The following is an 18,489-nucleotide window of genomic DNA, read 5'->3' on the forward strand; positions in this document are numbered from 1 at the left end:
CGGTATCATATGAAGGAGGAAAATCACTCTCCATTTATTCCTCGTCCATAATTTCGTAATCACTAATAAATTTTTAAACGTTCTTCTTCACTCGTATATTTTTTTCCCTCGAGCCTTATCACTCCCTATTAATCATTGTCATTTTCACCATTATATCTTCCCTTTATTGCCTTTCCTTTTTACTTTCTCCCTCAGTTTCATTTTTCCTTTGCTGAGAACGCTAATGTTTTTCCTCTCTACTTATTTATATCAGTCGCCCTGCTCGGTTTATCAGCAAGGCAATTACGTCATCAGCTTATCTCCCTCCTCGACTGTTTCCTTTTCCTTCAGATTTTCCATCGCAACCAATTAGAAAACTTTCCCTCCCTTAAAAGCATGAAAATATGTTTGCGTGTGTGTGATGGGGCGGGAAGGGAGGGAGAAGGTTTTGTTGAGTGTGTGTACGATATTTTCCTCCCCCCTTTCCCCCCCCCCCTCTCTCTCTCTCTCTCTCTCTCTCTCTCTCTCTCTCTCTCTCTCTCTCTCTCTCTCTCTCTCTCTCTCTCTCTCTCTCTCTCTCTCTCTCTCTCTCTCTCTCTCTCTCTCTCTCTCTCTCTCTCTCTCTCTGCCAACAAAGTCATGCGTAGTAGCAACGGGGTCGTTTCTGTCAGTTTTAACGTCTGTTCGGTTATTGCCTGTCAATATCCCATTCTCTCTCTCTCTCTCTCTCTCTCTCTCTCTCTCTCTCTCTCTCTCTCTCTCTCTTTGGCTTTACGACTCTTTCCCTCCGTTTCCTTCCTTCCTTGCAGTTTCCTCTTCCTCTTCCTCTTCCTTCAGCCGTTTTCATCCTTCCCTCTCTTGCTTTTTATTTCTCTTCAACACTTGGCAAGACCGAAAGAGAGAGAGAGAGAGAGAGAGAGAGAGAGAGAGAGATTAACCTGACGTATACCATCGCGAATAGGATCATAGGTAGAACATAGGTCATTGGTCCCTTTCCCCTTTCATGACCTCATTACACAATTCTCCATAGACACGAAATCACACAACTTCAACTGTCATCCGTGCCTGTTCACCATCATTTCTCCTATATCTTTATCCCCCATACCGTTTCCCTTTCTCTTTATATTCTTTTCCCATCCCTTGTTTACCCTCTGTACCTTTACCCCCCATCCTTCCCTGTTTACCTTTCCTTCTTCTATTTTCATCTCCCTTCCTTTGTCCACCATTACTTCCACTGTACTTATCCCCCGTTCGTTGTTTTCCTTTCCTCCGCTACCTCCTTCCTTTATGAGCAGTCCTTCCATTTCTAACAAAGAACAAATGGATGGAGCGTGATAACGAGAGGCGTCCAAATTGCCTCAGTTTGCCTTGCCTCGAAAAGTAAAGAAAGAAAGGTTGGGGGCTTAACCGATAACCGCGCGTAACCTCAGTGCTCATCTCCTTGCTGTATGTGATAATGTCAGAGTATCCAGACGCTTTATACTACTGCTATAAATACTACTACTACTACTGTTACTACTACTACTTCTACTACTACTGCTACTACTCACGTTTACAAGCCTCTACTCACCTCCTCTCTCTCCTATTCCTCTCTTCTCTCGCTCACCCTCCCTCCGCTCCACTTCCTCCCCCTTCATCCCTCCCCCTTTCCCTTGCCTCCCCCTTTTCTCTCGGCGCCTGCTGTCTCCCTTGAGGTCAGTAATTACCTTCAGAGTGATAATTAACGGCGCCTAATTATGTTCACTGATTGGCTACGTCGATATGAAACACGAGGCGGCGACCGTGGGGGTGGAGATAGTGATGATGGTGGTGATGAACGTGGTTGCAGTGGTGATGATGGTGGTGGTGGCTGTATGGTAGTGGTGATGGTGGTTATAGAGGCCATTGATAGTGTGGTGGTGGTTTTGTTGTTGGTGATGGTGGTTATAGTGGTGTCGGTCATTGCATTTTGGTACTGGTTGTTGTGGTGGTGTTCTGGTGGTAGATAATAGTTCTTGTTGTTGTTGTGGTGGTGATAGTGATGGTAGTGATAGTGGTGATGGTGGGGTTGGTGCATTGGTGGTGATAATAGAGATAATGATGATGATAATAATAATAATAATAATAATAATAATAATAATAATAATAATAATAATAATAATAATAATAATAATAATAATAATAATAATAATAATAATAATAATAATAATAATAATAATAATAATAATAATAATAATAATAATAATAATAATAATAATAATAACAGAAAGAAAAAGTGAAATACATGTAGCAAAATATAAATATCAAATCGAATCATCGTAGCCACCCACCGCGCATTACTCGCGTTACGACCGTGCATTGTTGGTCATTGTTATTCATGGCGCGGCGACGATGCGATAAACACTAATAAATGTTGTTGTTCCGAATAAATCACATTCGACTCCGCCACCAAGCAAAACAACAACAACAACAATACAATCAAAACACCAACATCAACAGCATTAAACACTAAAACAACACCATACACACAAGTATCAGTAGCGACAATAACAACAAAAACACGACAAAAAATATCTAGAAAACAAATAACGTCACCATCAAACCATTTCGACAATAACAAGAAGAAAATCAACAACCACAAAAAAACACAAATAACAGGAACATCAATAACAGACATAAATAAGCCTAATTACAGAACAAAATAGTCAACAAAAGCAATCTAATAAAACAGAACAAAAATTACGCTCACATACTTCTAAATAAAACTCATTAACAGAACATGAAAAGGATCTACAAATATACAAATTCCACTAATAAAGATGTGCTACAATGTCTCTCTCTCTCTCTCTCTCTCTCTCTCTCTCTCTCTCTCTCTCTCGCGGCGGTAATTATTAGAAAGAAGATTATGTGTAGCCTAATCCCCCGTTTCCCGAGCTCATGCCACCCCGCAAAGAACGATTTTATAATAAGGTTTGTGGAGTTTCCTATCTCTCTTTTTATTTTTCCCCTGTCCTTTTACCCCTGCTCTTTATAAACGCCATTATCGTTTATATACTGCGCCCCCTCCTCTGGTCACACTTAACTGCTTAGCCTATTATTACAGATACCATTCCTTCCTCTATTATGTATTCTACTTCGACTATTATTGCTGCCGCTATCACTTCTACTACTAAGGCCACAATCACTATGACCCCATTTCCACAACTTCTGCTACTTCCACCGCCATTACGGGCGCCACTATGATTATGGAGCAGTAAGATTTACCATGTTATAGGCTTTTAGCGTTTATGCGTGTAATAAAACGAGCGCTACGTAACTTATGATTTAGTACACCATTCAGTAGCTCTTCTGGCTGCTGTGGGCGTGGTGGGCCTGACCTTACGTAAGATGATGAATCGTAGCATCACATACAATAACATCGCCTAGCATGACCCAGCAGGAACCATATATTACACATTCACGGCTTCCATAACTTCGGTGCCTTTATTAATGATGCTAATACTACTACTACACTTACGAATAAACACTAAAGAAATAAAAGAAAACATAGAGAACATTAGCATTAAGAAAGGAGAAGAAAAGGAAGTGGAGGAGGATGGAAGAGCAGGAGGAAGAAGAGAGAAAAGAGTGAAAGAGAATATGAAAGAGGAAGTAGAGGAGAAAGAAGTGGAAGAGGATGTGAGAAAAGGAGAAAGAATAGTGTGCCAATACCTGCATCACCACCACCTCCACTGCCTCTACCACCACCACCATCACCACCACCATCACCATCACCACTACCCCCACTGCAAGATAGGTAAGATCAGGTGATAGAATATTACAGCCAGGTGTACTCTTATCTATGAATAGCCAAATCGCTTCAAAAAATATCTGAAATAAAGATTACGATAGGAGCTTGCTTATTTTTATCTATCTCTTTGTAATATTTGTGCATGAGGTGATGGAACGTTAGGGAAATTCAGATTATATTAACAGAATACAAGACAAATATATTTTACACACCTTGTCTATTGTATGTTACGTGCTAGAAATATTTCAGCCGTGAACAGTCTTCTTTGAAATATCCATACATATCCATACTCATTGATTTTTAAGAATAGTTGACACTGCAAAACTACAAAGCAGCATTTCTTTTTTCCTCTCTTCGCCTGTGCTCTTTAGTGTATTGTAATAAAATGTTTCATCCGATAGTAGATTGTTTATAAAGAAAAACCGATACATGCCGTGCCTAAATATGAAAAAAAATGAAACTTAAAGAAAAGACTTCCATCCTTCTTTCCTTATAGAGTTGTCCCCCCCTTGACGGGAACACGGCCCTTTGTCTTTCATTGCCCATAAACGGTTTGCGGGATCGGTCCGTACGAGGATGAGGAAGAGGAGGAGCGACGTGATTGGCGGAGAGAAAAGAAGGCAACCCATTATTTTCCCTCCCTCCAGTCTATTGGTACGGGGATAGGCGTTATTTCTCTTCATTAGTAAATAAAAACCTAAACTCATTTGGCTCTCCCTACTGCTTCTATCAATCTAAATTATTCTCTCCTTATTACATATCTCTCTCTCTCTCTCTCTCTCTCTCTCTCTCTCTCTCTCTCTCTCTCTCTCTCTCTCTCTCTCTCTCTCTCTCTCTCTCTCTCTCTCTCTCTCTCTCTCTCTCTCTCTCTCTCTCTCTCTCTCTCTCTCTCTCTCTTCATTAGTACGGTATCAGGCCACACGGTATGTTATGTTGTTCCTATTCGGTTCTCTTTTCCTCTTCGTTATAAAGCCATTAACGTTTCCAGCTTCCTCTGGCTCTTATTCCTTCCCTTCATCACCCAGTCAGTACGGAAGCCTTTCTCTCTTTCTTCATTAGTGGGTATAGGCAGACAAAATACTCTATCCTATTTGTATAAGTGTCCCTTTTATTTCTCATTTACGTAGCTACCGGAGTCACAAGTTACACGATCCGATTTGTATTTTTTTCCTTTATCATATTATAAGGTCTGTCTCAGCATTCCTTCATCTAATAGTTGCTGGGGGGGGGGGGGGGTTCAATTGTGTTTCTCGTGGTTTTGTATTACCACATCTTTATACCCCACCATTTTTTTTAACAACAAAGGAGACAGCTCAAGGGCATAAAAAAAGGAAACAATAATAAAAAAAAACGCTACTCGCCGCTCTTTAAACGCTTCCTTTCTTATCTCTATTATACAGTAAGTAGTTTTTTTTCCTTATCACCCCCTCCCCCAACCTTACATCCACACACGTAGCGTAATAAGATCCACCATTCAGTTTGTATTGTTCTTCCTCCACAATTCATCAACACAAAGATTCTCTCAAGTTTTCGATAACGATGACACCAGCACACTCGGTGATCAGGCTTAGTTATGTAAAGTCTGCGTCATTTGTTCTTCATTACAAAGCTATTGGCATCAAAATGCACGCCATCGAATATATTACACCATATTTTTCTCACCTCATAAGTAACGTGCGCCTCTCTTTCCCTTTTCTTCTGCTTATCTTCTTTCTTTCTCTCTCTTTCATGGCTAGACTATTAACGTGTGTTCCTCCAATTCATATTAATTTCCTTTTTCACTAGATTTGTATACACGTTTCACTCCTTTTCTTCAATGGCAAGTCATCAACTCAAACGTTACTTCATCCCCTCTCTCTCATTCCCCCTTTCTTCCATATCAAGCAATTGGAGTCATAAGGTACTCTCTCTAATTCCTCGCACCTTCCCTTATCCCCTCATCAGTACACGCCTCTCCGTCTCCCTCTTCTTTCCACTTACAAGAGCGCGAAGCCAGCTCCTCCATTTGCTAAGACTCCTCCTCCTCCTCCTCCCCGCACCCTCGCTCACGCCCTCCGGAGCTTCGCACAATCCTCTTTACTCTCATTAAGGCCTGAAATGCCTCTTCTAATGCCTCCACTCCGAGATCCTTATTTAGGCCATGTTACTTAGGCACTCCAAACCTCTTATTTTTCTCTGAATTACACTATAAGATGACACTACATAAGGCTTAACATTCGAATAAGTTGACTAGCAAGGTATTAGATGTAGGAAGTGTTGGGTTATATACGAGGAACGTTATTTGCTCTCTCCAATCCGCTTATCCGCCTTCTTTAAAGTATACTACGAAATTACTTTAAATACATGGTTGATAAGGTTTGAGATTTAAGGAGAGACAGCGGAGATGTAAGAGGAAACAAGAGGACAGTAATATTCTCTTTTCCATTCCTCTTACTCCTCTCTCAGTGCCACTACGAGAGGACACAATCTAATGTTTTGAATGTTGAGGATACGTGGGTGAGAAAATATTGCGAGATGTGGGGAAGGTGGGACAAAATATGAGAAAACCAGAGTAAAGGAGACGAAGAGGACTGGAAGGAGAGTGAAATTGAGTGATACAGCGCATTAGGCGACGATTACGGATGTGGAATATCTACACACACACACACACACACACACACACACACACACACACACACACAAAACAACACACTCAAAACAAACAAGCAAACACAAACAAACTAAAAACACACAAAACAACGTACACACATGGACCACAACCCTACGTACTAAGAAGAACACATTACGCACTATAACATGTTAGGACGAAGCAAGACAAAGCATCTGGATAAACCTCGACGTATGATTAAACACAGACAGGTAAGGTAGTCAGGTGTGCGGCCCCCTGACGACACCTTACTGAACCGACGTAGCCAGGTTAATTAAGTCCTCCGGATCGCCTGAACGTGAGGACAAGAGGAGGGACAATGGCAGGACGGGAAGGAAACATGACCAGGACTGCATAATTAACGTGTGTGTGTGTGTGTGTGTGTGTGTGTGTGTGTGTGTGTGAGTTCGAGAGAGATAGACAAACACAAACAGAAAATCACACGCAGTCAGACAGAAAAACAAACTAACATTACTAGAAAGACAGACCAGCAACTACATTAAAAATATTTCCTCACCAGTAAAAAAACATCCAAAGCTGAAAATAAATGGACACTGTAATGGACAAAAGCAAAAAATGAAAAAATAAATCCAACATACCTTAAACATAACCTTCTATATACCTTTCCCACCGTACGTTACCTCATGAAAATCTAAGGACTGAGCGACCCAGAATTCATTATCCAAAGAGGAGAAACGAAGAAGTACTCACAACACACATCCTTTCAGACCTTCCCATTATGCGGCCGCAGAAGCCAGCAAGCAATCGAGCAAGTACCATCACATTTCTCATCACACCTTTCCATTCTATATATATACAAAAGCAAGTAACAAGCAAGTCCTAACACGCGTCTCTTTATACTATCCCATTCCATAGTCACACAAAACACAAACCAACAAGCAAGTCTCTACGTACGTGTATAGTCACCAAGCCCAGCAAGCGAGTCTTAGCGGGTCTCACCTACCCTACATACACCCTCCCTCTCTCCCTTCAACACAGCCCGCCCTTACGAGAACGCTCCTGAGTTCAACAAGTCCCATTTCGCCCTAAGTCATCCTCTCTTTGCTGCGACCTCCACTCACTCCTCAGGGCCGCTTCTCGTCCCCTGGTGGGTCGTTTCAGTCCAAGTCAACTGCTTAAGATGTCGTTTTGCTAAGGTTATGTCGCCCTAATCATGGCTGGGGCGCATCGTTAGCAGTTACACGGTACCGGCGGAGGCGCGGAGACGATGAAGGTGACCCCAATAGCAACTCAGGCAAGGTTAGTTAGTGTGGGACCTGAACGGTGGGATAGGAAGGTGCCTACGGAAGGGGGGGAGGAGTTTGTTTGTGTTGTGCTGTGAGTGTGTATGTGTGTGTGTGTGTGTGTGTGTGTGTGTGCGTAGTTAGGTAGGCAGTAATACGGAAAGAAATCATACATAAACAAAACGAAATACAGCATACATTTAATAAACGAATAACAATATGGAATGGAATAAGATATGAAAAAAATATGAAAAACAGAAAAAATCAAAGAAAGGAAAAAAATATATATATACACACGAAACAGCGAAAACAACAACAACCCCAAAAATGTAAGAAAACACGAACTACAACAATGAGTAATGAAAATAAAAGTATAAAAAAATAGTAAGGTAAAAAAAACGAGTGAAGAAAAAGAAAAAAAGAACGAAAAACAAGGAGAAAACCCCCCCAGTGAAATAGAAGGATAAAAGGATAAAAGACTGAGTGTTAAAAAAAAGAGAAACACAAATGCCAGCCAGGTTATGAATATCTGCAGTTATGGTTTGTTTCATGGCACTCAGGGAATTAGGCTAAGTGGAGAGCCCGCTTTTATGTGAGTGATAGGACCGACTCAACGCTATGGCGGAGAGAGAGAGAGAGAGAGAGAGAGAGAGAGAGAGAGAGAGAGAGAGAGAGAGAGAGAGAGAGAGAGAGAGAGAGAGAGAGAGAGAGAGAGAGAGAGAAAGAATAGTTACTCAATCATATCTTTAAAGCACACACACACACACACACACACACACACACACACACACTTACAGTACATAACAAAATTCCCATGAAAACTGTCACAGAAAAAAAGCAACATTGAGAGCTAAATTGCCTCTTCAAACGCAGCCCATTGAGCGGCAAAGGCTTATTGAAAACAGCACGCAAAGAGGATCCAATGCGATGTTTCCAAGCACCGCATATCTCATCGACCCTCTCGGTGTTTGCTGCTGCTCGGAAAAAAGATAAGAAAAAATACTCAAATAAGGAACATAAAAGAAAATGCCAAATACCATGGAGGGGTAAACTCGTCGCTTAATTCGTGTATGCAGACACCTGAAACCGAAAAATGACGCCATATATAAGATTTTTTTTATTTGTATACAAGGACTAAAGTAGAAATATCACGGAACAGTAAGAAAATATGCCTTGTAGTTCGTCATTCCCTCTCTCATCCATCTTTCCACTCCCCTACCTCTCTCTCTCTCTCTCTCTCTCTCTCTCTCTCTCTCTCTCTCTCTCTCTCTCTCTCTCTCTCTCTCTCTCTCTCTCTCTCTCTCTCTCTCTCTCTCTCTCTGACTTTCCTCCTCGTCTAACCTTCATCAAACACCAACCTTCCCCACCGCTCCCTCATCTCTTTTCCTCCCTTTTTTTTCCCTGTTCACCATCATAGAACATTTTCATTTGCCCCTATTCTCCCTTATCCCCATTGCCTTCTTTTTCCTTAAATCACATCCTGCTCCTTTCTTTCCCTTCTTTCCTCTTTTCTTCCCTCACCCTTCCCTTCACCACCTGTACTACCTTTTCCTATCTCCCCTTTCCCTTTCATTCACCATCATCTTCTCCCTAAGACTCATTGACTCTTTTCCACGGCTCTCATATTCTCTTTCTCTCCCTCCCTCCCTCCCTTCTTTCCTTCCCTTTCAATAAATTCATCACCAGTACAGCTTCCCCCTCACCCCCCCCACACACACACAAACACCCCACGTCGAAAAATGTAAACAGAAAAAAAGGAAAAATGGCTTGAGTTAAATGAGTGTACGATCAAAAAAAGATGATGGATAAAAATTGATCCAGCGACACCTGATATTAATTAATCGGAACAGGTTGCATAAATCCGGCCATTCAATGTCTCCTCCGGGCCTAATTAACGAGCCAGGTGGGGGGGAGAGAGAGAGAGAGAGAGAGAGAGAGAGAGAGAGAGAGAGAGAGACCTATAAGCACTAACATGGACTTTCGCACACACACACACACACACACACACACACACACACACACACACACACACACACACACACACAAAGCTGGCTAATGTGATGGTGGTGATGACGATGATAATGATGGTGATGATGATGGTGATGATGATGGCGGAGGAGTTTTTTTATGGTCAGCACAGAAAAAAATAAAGTCAGGCAGAGAGACACAAGTTAAAAAGGAAAAACTCAGCATCGACCAACCCCCGAAAACCACCCCGACCACCACCACCTCCCTCTCTCCCTACCTCTCTCCTTCCTCTCAAGAGCTGTCATCGGATTGGTCAGGCCCGTGATGAGGCAAGGGCTCCGCAAATGGCCGTGATTGGCTGAGACAGAGGCAACAGTCACACAGCCCCGACACACAAAGCAATTTTCAACCATTGTGTTCCTGTTGGTGGAGACTAAGGAAGAGGAGGAGCAGGGGGAGAGAAGGAGGAGGAGGAGGAGGAGGTGGTAATATTTGGGGAGAATAAAGAAGAGGAAGAAACTGATACTAGAGAGAAATATGAGGGGGAAGAGAAAGAAGTAAGATTAGGAGGATGGAATGAATTATAGGCAGGAGGAAGGAAAAGAATGAAGTAATGGACGGAGAAAGAGTAGTAGGAAGAAGAGGAAGAGAACAAGGAAGAAAGAAAACAATGGTAAAGAGGTGAGGAAAAAGTTGGAGAAGGTATATGAGAAAGAAGAGAGGAAGCGGAAAAGAAAGATAAGGACGAAGAGTATACGGAGAAAACTGAAGCGAATGGGGAAGAGGGAAAATAGGGAGAAAAAAAATACGTAGGAAATGGAAGATAAGGGAATAAAAAGAAGCAATATTAGGAAAAGGGGAAGAAGCATAAAGTGGAAAATGAGGAGGAATAAAGGATTCGGAAGAGGTGGAAACAGATACAAAAACGAGGGAGAAGGAAGAGAAGTATAAGAAGGAGCAGGAGGAGACGAAGGAGGAGGAGCAGGATGGCAAATTGACTATGATTGCTGGGCGTTGAGATTTAAGCATTGCCATTCTCCGCATTGGCCGCAGAGTGATGACGCAGCGTGTATTTGCCGGCGATTGGTGATTGTTGGGCCCGCGGCTGCTGACGTCACTGGCGCCTCAACCGTGCATGCCAAGGAGTGGAGTAGGAGGAGGAGGAGTAGGAGGAAGAGGAAGAGAAGAACGAGGAGGAGGAGGAGGAGGAGGAGGAGGAGAAAGGAGGAGGAGGAGGAAGAAGATAAGTATATGAAAATGAAAATATGATGATGCCGGTGATTATGATAATGATGACAAAGAAGAAGAAGAAGAAGAAGAAGAAGAAGAAGAAAAGAAGAAGAAAAGATGAAGAAGAAAAAGAAGAAGAAGAAAAAGAAAAAGAAGAAGAAAGGATGGAGAAAAAGAAGAAGAAGAAGAAGAAGATGAAGAAAAACAGGGATAGGAGAAAGAAGTAGAGAAGAATGAGGACATGGTTGAAAACAGAAGATACGGAAATAATGACGAGATAACAGAGGAGAGAAAGAGGGAAACGCAGGGTGAGATGATGAAAAAGAGGAGAATGAAAAAGAGAAAGAAGGGGAGAAAGCGGGAGAGCTATGAAGAAGAGATAAAAGGATGAGGAGAAAAGAGGAGGAGGTGGGGGAGGAGGAACAGGAGAATAGAAAGAAAACAAAAAGAAAGAGGAAATCAGGGAATAGCTTGAGAAAAAGAATGAATACTGAAGAGGGGAGAAAGGGAGTTAAGACACAGATGGAGAAAATGGAACGAGAAGAAAAAGAGGATGAAGATGAAGAGACAGAAAGAGAAGACTAGGAGGGTAAAGTCAGGCAACGTCAATATATCGGAGGAAAAAGTTTCAGGTCCGTTAAAATAACTAAGCGACGAAAATCATTACAAGGTGAAACCAGTACCCTCCTCTCTCTCTCTCTCTCTCTCTCTCTCTCTCTCTCTCTCTCTCTCTCTCTCTCTCTCTCTCTCTCTCTCTCACTCACTCTCCATGTCTCTCTCTCGCGAAAATTCATGAAGGATTTACGAGCGTTGAGGAAACTCGGTTATTTTTTTTATTCGCTGCCCCGCCGACAACGAACGAGAGGCCGAGCCATGAAACGTAGGTGTAAAAACGACACAACAGGATCCAGACAGGTATTCATCCCTCTTCCACCTGGCCTGAAAGACTGAAAGAAAGAGATAGAATGAAATATACAGAGATACATGTATAAACTCAGACAGACAGGATGACAGACAGACAGACAGACAGACAAACAGACGGACAGACAATTTGCCACTACGTTACAGAATACTTCAAGGGAGAGAGATAATTGACACAGTGACGGACACATAAAGAGAGAGAGAGAGAGAGAGAGAGAGAGAGAGAGAGAGAGATCTTTTATCAATTTTTTAATGTTCGTGTAGAGATTGTATTGAGTACTTGAATCTCTCTCTCTCTCTCTCTCACAACTCTATCTTTCTATTAATCTCTTTCACTCGCACACACGACACACACACAAGCGCGCACACACACACACACACACACACACACACACACACACACACACACGCGCGCACACATGCACACACAGACACATCCGCACAATTTTAACTTCAATCTGGCGTTGGAATGAAGCCAGAAGCGAGTAACAGAGAGAGAGAGAGAGAGAGAGAGAGAGAGAGAGAGAGAGAGAGAGAGAGAGAGAGAGAGAGAGAGAGAGAGAGAGAGAGAAAATAATAGAGCAGGAATGATACGCAGAACTCTGGGTTGACATTAACTTCCACAGAATCCACAGGAAATTTCTCCCCTCCTGCCCTACTTCCTTCCTCCCCTCGTCCCCTCCTTCCGTCTCCGTTTCCTTTTTCTCCTCTCCTTCTTTCCCTCGTTCCTCCTTCCTTCCTTCCTTCCTTCCGTCTTCCTTTACCCGTTTTACACTAACCTTCTGTTCCTCTCTCCTAATAGTTTTTTTTTCCTTTCTCTCTTTCTCATTCCCTTGAACATCACAGCGGTCCATTGGAATTGAAGTCTCGTTTACAGGCCATGCGTCTACATAGCATTCCATTAAAGTCAGGGAATGTGTATAAAGTCACAGTATTAACACACACACACACACACACACACACACACACACACAAGAGAGGTAAAACTTCCTCACAACGGGAAATGGGACGGCCGACTCTGGTTCCATTTCATTTTGTACACATATGTATTTCCTTCTGGGAGTGCAACATCATCCTTCTCTCTCTCTCTCTCTCTCTCTCTCTCTCTCTCTCTCTCTCTCTCTCTCTCCCCATTTTTATCTATCTACATATCTATTCTATACACATATACATTCAGGGAGATAAAATGATCCGAGGAGGTATGAAAATAAATGTGTTAATGTAAAAACAAATAAATAATGAAAGAAAAAGGAGCTGCAGTAATGGTGCTTATATAAATGAGTGTGGAATATTATACAGTTTGTCTGGTGCAGGGAAGGAATTTAAAGGAAAAACAATACCTGAAATCCCTCAAAGCGCCGATGTCTTTTCTGCCGTTATGATTTCTTTTATTGTCGTATTATTAATTGGTTTTTATTATTATCATTATCATCTTCTTTTGTTTCCATGATTGTCACTCCTGTTATTATTACTCTTACACTGTTTTACGTAACCATTTCTCTCTCTCTCTCTCTCTCTCTCTCTCTCTCTCTCTCTCTCTCTCTCTCTCTCTCTCTCTGAGCTGACGAAATTAATCCGATTTGAATTATTATCCGTCTACAGATTTTATTTTAAACTCCAGAGTTCGGCAGGTGTGTGTGTGTGTGTGTGTGTGTGTGTGTGTGTGTGTGTGTGTGTGTGTGTGTGTGTGTGTGTGTGTGTGTTTTGTAGCTCCATCATTCAACAATAAAATAAATGCAACTTCTCATCAAACTATTCAACATTTCTACACTCATCCTCCTCAAGAGACGTGTTTATATGTAAAGCATTTTCGGAGCTGCAATAGAGAGAGTCATGGGAAGGATGATGACGAAGAATAATTTTAAATGTTTTGGAGAGAGAGAGAGAGAGAGAGAGAGAGAGAGAGAGAGAGAGAGAGAGAGAGAGAGAGAGAGAGAGAGAGAGAGAGAGAGAGAGAGAGAGAGAGAGAGAGAGAGAGAGAGAGAGAGAGAATATACATATATGAAATGAATTTCAACACTGTCGAAAAAAGTTAACTTCTCATTACCTTACGATGAAGCGGCTCGATTAACTCTAGAAAACATTTTTCAAATTTGATAACAAAATGCGAAAAAAATACACAACACAACCTCCTCTCTCTCTCTCTCTCTCTCTCTCTCTCCACCTATTAATGCATCTATCTATTTATCATTCTTTCTCTCTATCTATCCGTCGATCTATTCATCTATCTCTTTGCTTCACCTCACGTCCCTTAGCTTCTAACGTTCTTACATTCCTCGCAAAACTAATAATTTCCCCGCGTTACACTTCGCTCTCCGGCTCATTCCTCCTCTTTTCCTGGTTAGCGAAACGAAGCCGGGCCGCGGAGATCCTGAAACACCATTACGCCAGCCAGTTCCGTCCCGCGCACTTGCCCGCCTAACCGAATGAAAATGCAACACGATTAGTTAAGAAAAGAAATTATTATGCTAATAACCCTCGCCGCCTCGTCTACCCGCCACCACGCCTCCTGTTTTTCTTTCTGTCTCCATCTGTCTGTCTCTCTGTCTGTCTGTCTGTATATTCTACGATTTAATATCTTTTGCGGTTAGAAATAAGGCCGAGAGAGAGAGAGAGAGAGAGAGAGAGAGAGAGAGAGAGAGAGAGAGAGAGAGAGAGAGAGAGAGAGAGAGAGAGAGAGAGAGAGAGAGAGAGTAAATGAATCTTGGCTTGACATCCCCGTAGAGTCAAACAAGATGATGATGAGGCTAAAGAACACACGAGAGAAAGAAGGATATTATTGCTATGCTATCCTATCCATATCAGTCCTGTCACTCCTTTTACTTATCGGTCTACCTTACATATACAAAGATGCACGAGGGATGCTTTTCTTCGTACACACTACCAATCTTGTAATGTTCTTCCCTTTGCTGATCTGCCCCTCCTACGTACACAAAAGGAAATAAGAGAAGGGAAGGGAAATTTATGCCATCCTATCACTTTCAATCCTGTCCTTCTCTGTTGATGTATACCGTAGTCGTAGCAGATTAGGGTGGGCCAAAGGAAAGCCAGCAAGAGACACCGAGAGAGAGATGGAGTGCGAGTAAGGACAGGCGAAGGAGCACCCACAAAGAAGGAGGGAGGGAAGGAGGAGTGACAAGCAAATGAGGAAGCACGGAGAAGCCGAGAGGACAGGAGCACACACAGAGGGGGGAAGGAGAGGCACAGGAGCAGACGCAAGGGAGGAAGTGCTTGCCTGGTTTTTGCCTCTCGCTGCCCTGCATACCTTCCCAAGGGACGGAGACGCCACCGAGGGCCAGATGGGTAAATCTTCCTTATCTTCACGACCCGAGGCGCTGAAGGGTGTATCTTTCTTGCAGGAGGAGGAGGAGGAGGAGGAAAAAAAAGGAAAAAGGAAAGCAAAAAAGGACGTGAAGGAGAAGTAGGAGTAGGAAGATAAGAGACTACAAAGGTTAAGAAAGTGAAAAAAAAATAGAGGAAATGCGAAAAAACAGGATAATGCGTCTGTGAATGATGATGAGAAGGAAGAAGAAGAGAAGAACGAGGTGGTGGTGGTGGTGGTGGTCGGGGAGGAGAGTGTGGGGAGGTGGGAAGTCGGAAATGAAGATAAGATAAGCGAATTTAGAATGCGAAAGAAGATGAGAGCAAAAAAGATAATCATATTTACAGAGGAACAAAGAAAGACGAATATCTAACCAGTGAGAGAGAGAGAGAGAGAGAGAGAGAGAGAGAGAGAGAGAGAGAGAGAGAGAGAGAGAGAGAGAGAGAGAGAGATCAAGCAAAAGCAAACAGAGAGAGAAAAAGGAGAGACGGAAGAATGGAGCGGATGGTAAATGTGCGAGAGGGGAAAGTGGAATAAGTAATGGGAAGGGAATAAAGGAGGAGGAGTAATATAAGAGAAAATACTGGGAGAAGATAAAAACAGGCAGATAAGCGGACAGTGAGAGGCGAAAAGGGAAAGCAGGAAGAAATAAAGAAAGAAAAGAAGGAGTAAGGAAGGAAGACATGAGTAGGAAGAAAACAATGGAGGAAAGTTAAGAAAGCAAAGAGAAAAGTAGGAGAGAAGGGAGGAATGGAGAGAAGGAAGACAGAAAGGGTGAGCTAAATATCAAATGACAGAAAGGCAAGAATGGAAAACGAACAAAAGGGAGGAAGCAAGGCAAAGAGAAATACAAGAAGGAAGGAAGAAAAAGAACAGGTGAAGGAAGGAAGTAGGAGAAGGTAAGTAGCGTGGCAGGAACGAAGACGGGAAGCAAGGAAGCAAAAATAAATAGACGGAAAGAAAAAAAAGTCAAAGGAAAAGGCGAAAAAGGTAGAGAGGAAGCAGAAATGCAAACAGAAATACACGAAGCAAGGAAGAAAAAGAACAGATGAAGGAGGAAGGAGAAAGACGCGCGGCAGGGAGGAAGTAAAGGACACGAGAAGAAGGAAGGAGGAAGGAGGGAAGGCAGGAAGGAAAAGAGGAAGAAGAAAGGAAAAAGAAAATAAACAGAAGAAATGTATAAAAGTAGAGAAATGAGGGAGGCACAAATAGGTAAAGGAAGGTAGAAAAAGAGCAGTTGAAGAACGATGAAGGTAAATAGCGTGGCAGGAAGGAAGTCAGGAAATAAGAAGGAAAATAATAAACAAATGAGAAGATAAAATAAGTGAAAAAAGCAACGAGGTAGAAAGGAAGCAGAGAGGCAGACAGAGACACATGAAGGAAGGGAGAAAAACAGGATAAGAAAGGAGGAGGAGGAGGAGGAGGAAGGTAAGTGGCGTGACAGGCAGGAAGGCAGGAACTAAGGGAGGAGGTCAGGAAAGAAAGAAATGAAAAAAAAAATGGAAGTAGAAATAAATTAAAAGAGAAGACGAAACACAGACAGAAAATCATGAGGGAAGAACAAAAAAGTAAATGAAAATACGCATGAAAGTAAAAACAAAAGGAGAGAGAGGACGAAACACAGACAGAAATACATGTAGAAAGAAAGGAAGAAAAATAACAGGTGGAGGAAGGAAGGAAGAAGGGGGGAGGAGGAGGAAGGAGGTAAGTGGCGTGGCGGGAAGGATGGGAGGGAATAAAAACAAATGGTAGGGAAAACAGAGTTCATTAGGACGCGCGTCGCCTCGTAAAGTGTGTCTCTCAGGGCCTTTATTGGACGGGAAAACTGGATCAACACTCAGGGTAATGCCAGACACATATGGAGCTATTCTCTTCGTTACCGTCAGCTCTCCCTCCCTCTCTCCTTTACTTACAATTCAATCCTCCTCTCTTTCCCCTTCTCTTCCTCTTCTCGTCTACTCTCACTCCTGTTATCCTGCAAACCTATAATATTTCTGCTCAAGCCTTCTCTCTCTCTCTCTCTCTCTCTCTCTCTCTTCTTTCTTCCCACTCTCTGTTGTTCTTCCATTACTTACTGTGTTGCTGTTTCTAGTCCATTCATTCGTTCTTTATTTTCTCTGCCTCTTCCTCACTACACATGTTATTTTTTCACTCAATTTTCTTCCGTTGCCTTCAGTTCTAACATAAGTATTTTCCTTCCTTATTTGATGTAGATGCCTTTTTCCAGTCCTTTGCATCCTCGTTACCTTCGCCTGTCCCTCCTTGACCTTTGTTACTTTATCTCCCCCCTTGGTAATGTTTCTCTCTTCTTCATTTTTCTCCTGGCCTTCCCTTCCTCTTTCTTTTTTCTATCTCTCATCTTTTGTAGTCCTCTCACGATACTATTGCTCGTCATCTTCCCTGTCTCTCTTTCCCTACGTTTTTTTTTTACCTTCTTATCCTCCCTTCCCATCATTTACATTTCAACCGTTTACTTCCTTCCGTTCGTTCTGTCTCAACCTTTGTTCTATATCTTCCCCAACCTCTTCCTCGATACTTCTCCTTCCTCACACCTTCCCGTTCTACTCCGGTTCTCCTCCTTTCCTTCTTTCAATGTGTTCAATCCCTAAACCTTACCTCCTTCTATATCTCCAATCCCTCTCCTTACCTTCCTTTATCTGCCATTTCTCCTGCCACTTATCTTCCTCCTCCCCTATACATTAATTCCTAACGCTCCCCTTTCACCCTGTCTCTAATCCTGTTCTTCCTCTAGACTATCTCCACCTTCCTTATCCCTCCTTGCTATACCTTCTTCTCCACCTCCTCTTCTACTTCCCATTTTGCGGTAGTTTTCCCTTGCGCCCTAAATCCTGCCGACTCTACATGCCTCCTGAGAGCTGAAGTAGAGCATCGTCGACCCTCCGCCGAGATGTAGCCACGCACACAACGCGTCTCCTTCCTCCTAACATGTATATCAACGAGTCTCAAGAGTGCCGTGTAGGGGCTCGGCGCGTGGTCATTGGTGAGGAGGGAGGGAAAGGGAGAGAGAGGGAGAGAGGAAGCAGAAGGAGGGATGGAAGTACAGGGAAGGAAGGAGGGCAAATGTAATGTGAAAAGGTCAACATTAAAGAAAAGTAGGAGGGGGAGGAAAAAAGAAAGAAAAGAAAGGAAGGCAGGTAAATAGGGATAGGAAAAACAGGAAGGTAAGGTAGAGGAGGGAAGAAGGGAAGGTGGAGAAAGAATTGGAAGGTAAATGTAGAGTGAAAAAGTTAACAGTCAGGAAACGTAGGAGGGAGAGGAAAACCGAAAGAAGAGGAAAGAACACAGGTAAAGAGGGAAAGAAAAAAATAGGAAGAAAGATAATATGAGGGAAGAAGGAAAACTGGAGAAATAAGTGGAAGGTAGAAGGAAGGATGACTGATAAAAAGGA

Source organism: Eriocheir sinensis, chromosome 35, assembly GCF_024679095.1.
Source record: "Eriocheir sinensis breed Jianghai 21 chromosome 35, ASM2467909v1, whole genome shotgun sequence".
Taxonomy (NCBI): domain Eukaryota; kingdom Metazoa; phylum Arthropoda; class Malacostraca; order Decapoda; family Varunidae; genus Eriocheir; species Eriocheir sinensis.